This window comes from Myotis myotis, unplaced genomic scaffold (genome assembly GCF_014108235.1).
Source record: "Myotis myotis isolate mMyoMyo1 unplaced genomic scaffold, mMyoMyo1.p scaffold_m19_p_4, whole genome shotgun sequence".
NCBI classification, from domain to species: Eukaryota; Metazoa; Chordata; class Mammalia; order Chiroptera; family Vespertilionidae; genus Myotis; species Myotis myotis.
Window position 1 is genome coordinate 17820410 of NW_023416346.1, and position 8062 is coordinate 17828471.

The 8062-nt window shown below is 39.8% G+C and overlaps 1 pseudogene; it reads right to left on the minus strand.

Annotated features, from left to right (window-relative positions):
* Positions 1 to 1264: 1264 nt before the first annotated feature.
* LOC118653913 lies at positions 1265 to 2009 on the minus strand (annotated as a pseudogene).
* Between the last annotated feature and the right edge of the window lie 6053 nt (positions 2010 to 8062).

Sequence of the window (8062 nt, forward strand, 5' to 3'; positions counted from 1 at the left end):
CCTGGCCTCGCCAGCAGCCACACCTCTCTCTCTCTCTGAGAAGTCAGCAGTTCAGCCTGCTCCCAGCAGCCTAGGGTGGCTGTTGATCAGCCCTGCCTCTCTGATCAGGCCTGAAGAGAGGCCTGGAGACACTGACTGGCTTAGAAACTGACCAATCAGCACCAAATCTGGGTGAACTGCAAGGAGCCAATGGCTGCCTAGGAGGCGGAGCTTTTGATGCTGACTGGCATAGAAACTGACCAATCAGAACCTAATCTGGGTGAACTGTGAAGGCAGAACCTAAGGTGGGGGCTGAGGAGGGGTTTTAAGGGCAACAGCTGTTTGGTGTAAGGCGTAAGAAAGCGGTTCAATTTTTTAATGACCAGTTTGACATATAGTGCATATGGCTGGATATCGGTCCAGATAGAGGGATTATGTGTTTTTGTCTGCCAAGAGCATCTCCTCATGCTGAAAAAGGCTTTCCCCCCCATTTAAGCAATCCTATCCTATATAATCTATCTATACTAATAAAAGGGTAATATGCTAATTAGACCGAGTTGACTGGCCATCTTCTGGATGTCCGACTTCCTTCTGGACAAAGCCATGGTGGTAGGAGCTGAGGCAGAGGCAGTTAGAGGTTATCAGGCCGGCAGGGGAGTGCAGGTGGGGGCAAGATCAGGCCGGCAGGGGAGTGCAGGTGGGGGCAAGATCAGGCAGGCAGGCAGAGGCAATTATAGGCGATTAGGCAGGCAGATAGGTGAGTGGTTAGGAGCCAGCGGTCCCAGATTGTGAGATGGATGTCCAACTGCCTAAACTAGCAGTCAGACATCCCCCAAGGAGTCCCAGATTGGAGTGGGTGCAGGCTGGGCTGAGGGAATCTCTCCCGCACCCCTGCACAAATTTCATGCACCGGGCCACTAGTATGCTATAATAGACTGACAGGCATGAGTGTGAGGCAAGTTGCCACATCATCTTGAAATATAAGATGACAGAGTTGTTTGAAAAATCAACCATACTTCCCTTTCATTTTTCTTTTGATGTGGAGCAGGGTTTACAAACTCAGCTTTCTACCATGGTCAGGAAGATAAATGAGTGAAGAAAACCAAGTTATTTTTTTTCTATAAGGAGTTAAAAAAAAAAACAAAACCAAAACTACCAGAAAGCTAAATCAAAATTTTTTTTTTTTTGGGAGAGGGCTCCAGGGTGGTTAAAGGAATGGCTAGTCGTTTCGGGAAGAGGCTCAGGTAAAAGCCAGAGATGCCAAGGGGGTGCTGGGGGGGCCTCGGAAAGGCCTCTGGGCTCCAATGGCTCCTAGTCGTGCTTGAGGGTGAGCCTCTCGAAGAGATACTCGCCCAGCCCAGCCTGGGGGCCCGCCAGCCTGCGGATGTTAGTCAGGTGGTCACCCATCTTCTTGATGAGTTTCACCTCCTCATCCAGGAAGTGGTTCTCCAGGAAGTCGCAGAGATGAGGGTCGACACGGGTCGAACCCAGGGCATGCAGATTCAAAAGGGCCTGGTTCAGGATCCTCTCCAAGGCCAGGGCGGCCCCCATGGCGTCCTGAGCTTTGCCCCACTCATCCTGGGAAGGTTTCTGCACGTCCTGGAAGAAACGCCGCGCTTGTTCTGCAGCTTCAGGAGATGCTCCGCGCCCTCGCGCTTCTTCTCCGCCAGCTCGCGGAAGAAGCGGCTCACGCCCTCCAGAGCCACATAGTCACGGTCGAAATAGTAGCCCAGAGAGAGGTAGGTGTAGGAGGCCCGCAGATGCAGGTTGGCCAGGCAGTTGACCGCGGCCTCCACCTCGGTGGAATAATTCTGGCGAATCTGGGAGCTCATGGTTGTCCGGCAATAAGGAGTTTAAGGTAGAAAAAAACAAAACAAAACCGGTGTTGGCTGGTCCTGGGGGTGATCCTGAAGGTGGTGAGTGGCTGAGACGCAGGAGAGTGGCTGGAGGCTGGAAGAAGGGGCGTCCCTGGGTCTGTTCCGTCCAAACACTGTTGAAGCAAGAGACAGATCCGGGAGCTCCGAGTGCGCTGCCAAAAATTTTTAAAAATGTTACTGAATTATTGTATAAACATGTAATATAACATGTATTGCCGGAGTCCAACCCCAGCAGGTCCAGGGGTCCCCAAAGGTGTGGATGGAGTCGGCGAAGAAGGAAGGACACGGAGACAGTGTTCAGTTGATCAGCAGCCTAGCCAGGATCTCCAGCCAAGTTCTGGTCTGGATCTCCAGAGAGGTTCTGCTTAGGATCTCCAGCCAGGTTCTGTCCAGGTTCTCCAGCCAGGTTCAGTCACCAGGTTCTAGTCAGGTTCTCTTGCCAATTTCTGTAGTCAGGTTCAGTCCAGGATCTTTTGCCATGTTCTCTCCAGCGAAGTTCTTCTGTCTCTAGTTCTGTGTAGGTTCTGTGCCTCCTGGTTCTGTCTTCTCAGTTCTGTGTTCTGTGTTCTAAGTTCTGAGTTCTAAGTTCTGTCTCTCTTGGTTCCGTATTCTAAGTTCTGTCTCTTGCTGTCTTACTACATCTGTATTTATACCAGTTGATTCAATCCTACCAATCTCTATTACAAAGGTTAGGGCGTTTCTTATCTCCATTCCAGGAGGTAAAGATTATGTAGCTTAAGCATGATTGTTCGTAGTTAAAGTGATTAATTACCCACCTGGCACTAGTTAAGAGGTTTTATTCCCTCCCTAACTTCAGGGGAAAATCCCTACCTGGGGAAATAACCTTTCTCAGAGACCTTGGTTAAAACACATAGTGCCAAGAAGGTGAGCAAACATATTAAGAACAGTATGCCATATATGCCAGGTCCCTTGAAACAGCAAGCATGGACCGGCTCCCGGCAATGTATGATACTCTAGATTTTATTTTAAAATTAAATTGTATAAAGAGACAAAATAAGCAAGAATCCAGCTCTTATTTTCTTTTATTTTCTAGATTTATCTACAGATTATTTTCTCTACTATAAGAAAAATAGGGAAACAGTGATGATAAAGGGTGGTAAACATATCCTTGGAATCAGAGTGAGGAGTAAAACCACTGGTCTGTTTGCTGTGTCCATGGTTTTGCCACAGTGCCATATAATTGGAATCATACAGCATAGTCTTTTAAAATTGTTTTCTTTCACTTAGTAATATGCCTTTAAGATTTTCCATGTCTTTTTGTGTTTTGATTCCTCATTTATTTTTAGTACTGAATGATGTTCCATGTGAAGTGCCCCACATCCCCCATGGTTCAGGGTTTGGGATCTGGAGAAGGGGCCGCACACAAATGAAAGAGACAAGACAAGAGATAATAATTTGGAAATTGGGGGCCATGCGGGAGCCCATCAGAAGAGGAAGGACTCCATCTGGGCTCAGGCCTTGCCATCCTTTTATTCAATTTGGGATACACCTATAGCCCTTAGGCAGACAATTTCTAGTAACAGACAGATTATTTTACCAGTAAGGATTTACATAACTATCTGGTGGGGAAGTTGCTTCAGCTACCATTGTCTGGACTAAACAGTAGGTGCATAGCCCTGACCTTTGCAGGGCTCAAGGGTCACCAGCATTCTGGGCTCCTTGTCCACACCTGTTTGCTAGAGAAGATAATAGGCGGCTTCCCACAGTTCCGTTATCTGGATTATCACAGTTTATTTATCCATTCATCTCCTGAAGGACATCTTAGTTGCTTCCACATTTTGGCCATTATGAATAATGGTGCTACAAGCATCCATATACAAGTTTTTGTGTGGATGTAAGTTTCCAACTCATTTGGGTAAATATCCAAGAAGCATGATTACTGGGTTGTATGGTAGAAGTATGGATACTAAACTGCCTTCCAAAGTGGCTGCACCATTTTGTATTCCCACCAGCAACGAAGGAGCCTCTTCATTGCTCCACATCCTTGCCAGCATTTACTAGTAGTGTTGGCATTGTTTTGGATTTTAGACATCCTAATAGGTGTGTGGTGGCATCTTATTTTTTAACTTGAAATTCTCTAATGACATATGATGTTGAACATATTTTCCTATGCTTATTTTCCATTGTTCTTTGGTGAGGTGTTGCCCACTTTTTAAGTTGAATTGTTTATTTTATTATTCTTGAGTTTTAAGAGTTTTTTAGGATTTTATGAATATTAATCCTTTATCAGTTATGTGTTTTGCTAAGATTTTCTCCCAGTCTATGGCTTATAATTTCATTCCATTACCAGTGTCTTTAGCCAAACAGAATTTTTTAATGAAGTTCAAATTATCATTTTTTTTCTTTTATGGGTTGTGCTTTTGCCTATGTATCTAAAAAGTTATCACCAAACCCAAGATCACCTAGATTTTCTCCTATGTGATTTTCTAGTTTTATAGCTTTGCTTTTCACACTTAGATATATAACTCCTCCTTGAGTTAATTTTTGTGAAGGGTATAAGGTCTGTATTTAGATTTTTTATTTTACATGTGGATGTCCAGTTGTTTCAGTACCACTTGTTGAAAAGACTATCTCTTCTCAATTGAATTGCTTTTGCACTTTTGTCAAATATCAGTTGACTATGGTTGGATGGGTCCATTTATGGGTTCTTTATTTTGTTCCATTGATTTCCTTGTCTATACTTTTATAAATAACACCCTGTGTTGTTTATTCTAGCCTTGTAGTAACTCTTGAAGTCAGGTAGTGTCAGTCACCTACTTTTTTCTTCTTCAGTATTGTGTTGGCTATTCCAGTTCTTTTGCCTTTCTAAATATGCTTTAGAATCAATATTCACTATCCACAAAATAATGTGTTGGTATTTTTATTGGAATTGCATAAATCTATAGATCAATTTGGGAAAACTGACATTTTAGAAATATTGTCTTCCTATCCATGCACATGGATTATCTCTACATTTATTTAGATATTTTTTTATTTTGTTCATCAGAGTTTTTTCATTATATATTTTGTATATATTTTGGTAGATATCTAACTGATTATTTAATTTTTGATATCAATATTGGTTTAACATTTGCAAAAATGTATCACACTAATGTTAAGATGTTAGTGATAGAGGTAACTCGGCAAGAAAAGACTAAGTTTAGAGGGAAAATGATGGGAATAATGAATGCAGTTACAGTTTACATTTTATAGGATTTTCAAAATATTTAAAACCCAAACAACTTACAATTTTATATGTGATAAATAACTGATTTTATGAACTTTTTTTTTAAATATATCTTATTGATTTTTTATAGAGAGGAAGGGAGAGAGATAGAGAGTTAGAAACATCGATGAGAGAGACTCACCGATCAGCTGCCTCCTGCACATCTCCTCCTGGGGATATGCCCGCAACCCAGGTACATGCCCTTGACCGGAATCGAACCTGGGACCTCTCAGTCCGCAGGTCGACGCTCTATCCACTGAGCCAAACCGGTTTCGGCAGATTTTATGAACTTTTATGATTGCCTTGTAAGATCACCATTGCTATCCCTATTTATAGAGGGAAACTTGATGGTATCTGACCTACACTGTATAATTAGTAGGAGTATACCTGATATCTCTTTTGTGAAGAAGCATATAAAGAGACTGTCACTTATCATGGATCATAAAAAACCCAAAAAAGGAATCAACACTATGAAAATATACTAACATTAATGTGGCTGGGCAAGATGGCACTATGCTGAAGTTTAGTATTTAAAAATGTTAAACATTGTTTTAAGAAGCTAATGATCACTTACTGTGAATAGAAGGATTTGCTACTTGTCAGATCAGATTTCCATTTGATGGGCAGCCAACACATGAAACAGATTAATTTGCCTCCGTAGAAATAGAAGATAGCAATAAATATATATATATATATATATATATATATATATATATATATATATATATATATATATATATATATATAAAATTTATTTTTCCTGGAGCGGGTGGGCAGTGTCTACTGAAAAAAGAAACTGGCTGTATTTTACATGAGAACTCTGTTCCTCTATTCCATACTCTGTTCCTAAAGACAAGGTTACAGTCTTGTTTAAAAACTATGATTTGTTTTCACTACATTTTAAAATATATTTTTATTGATTCCAGAGAGAAAGGGAGAGAGAGAGAGAGAGAGAGAGAGAGAGAGAGAGAGAGAGAGACATCAATGATGAGAGAGAATAATTGATTGGCTGCCTCTTGCACGATCATTGAGCCCGCAACCCGGGCATGTGCCTTTGACTGGAATTGAAACCAGAACCCTTCCATCCGCAGACCGACATTCTATCCACTGAGCAAAACCAGCTAGGGCTGTTTTCACTACATTCTGCCTGTTGAGTTATTGTTTTTCTCTATTCTTCTTTTTCCTTACTATTCTTTTTATCATCAAAGGTATGCATCTGATATATGTTCACAAATACCATGTACATATTATATATATATATATATATATATATATATATATATATATACTATATTACATATACACAGAAATTTATCCATGAAAGCATTTTATTAGCATAGTACATTTTGGCTGATGGAATAAGTTATTTTTTTTCCCACTTGGTAACAGCAGCCACAAAAAATTTTTGCATACCTTATTTTCATGTAGAATTTCAATGTGTTTCATTTACCATCATAGTATGTAGGACGATTTTTAACCTCTTTATAGATAACTATTACATGTAGGAAATATATAATTAAGTAGGGGTAACTTTAAAATTAAAATTAGATGGTTTGCTCTTAATGACAGCTGACTTATAATTTGAATAAGCATTGTATTTAAAATGAAAAAAAAATACATATGAAGAAACAGAAAAACTTGGACTTAACATGTCTCAACACATCAAATCTCATGCTTATAGAATCTTGGAACTGACAGCAACATCAGGTATGGCCTAAATTAACATTCTTATATTACATTCCTGGAAAGGGAACACTACAGAAAGTAAGTGGCTTAAGGGCCTTGACACCCAGTTAGAGCCAGAATCAAGGCTAAACTTAGGATCTCATGGTCCAGATGGAGCTTGGGGTCATAGTTTTTGAAGTTGCATAGGCATGTTTTAACAGTTTCATTAACTTGGGAAAATCCCTTAACCTATCTGAGCATCAATTTCCTTAACTATATTAAGAATTCATTCACCCTATTATCATTTATGTTCCAGGCAATAGCAATAACTGAAGAATTGTTGTTAAGATCTGAAAATTAATAGCTGTCTACATGGGTCATAAATGCTCACTTACTATTAATGCTCTTTTTTTTGTCTGTTTTTTTACTCCATAAGAGATAGTTCCATATAATCAAAGTAGACTTTAGAAAAGTAGTACAGGCTATATATTATACTTATTTGTTGAGAGGAAGTTCATCAAAGATTAAGAAACTCATCTACATCTACACAATGGAATACTATGCTGCTGTAAAAAAGAAGGAATTCTTACCATTTGCAACAGCATGGATGGAACTGGAGAGCATTATGCTAAGTGAAATAAGCCAGTCAATGAAAGAAAAATACCACATGATATCACTCATTTATGGATAGTAAGACCATTATAAACTGATGAACAAAAATAGATACAGAGGCAGAGCAGCATTGAACAGACTGTCAAACTACAGCGGGGAAGGTTGGTGCGGGGGGGGGGGGGTGGCTAAGAGATCAACCGAAGGACTTGTATGCATGCATATAAGCATAACCAATGGACACAAGACACTGGGGGATAGGGGAGGCCTGGGGAAGGTCAAGGGTGGGGGACAAAAAAAGGAGACATATGTAATATTCTTTGTAATACCTTAAGCAATAAAACAAAATAAATGAATAAATAAATAAATAAATAGAAACAGAACAAATTTTAAAAATAAATACAAACTAGAGTCTTTGTTAATGATTCTGAACCCTAACTGCATATGAATCCACCGAGGAACTTTTTTCTTTAAAAAATTTAAAAAAATGTTAATAAAAGTATGTTTCAAGTGTACAATTCTATAATGAAACACCTGTATATTGCATTGTATGTTTTTATTTTACCTTTTTTTTTTTAAATGCTGATGTCTGGACCTTATAGCTGGAGCTTCTGAATTAATTGTTGGCAGTGTTGGGGAAAAGGACATCGGTTTTATGAAAAGCTTGCTGGTAGAGATCCTGTGGGCCAGACTGAGCAGCACGAGT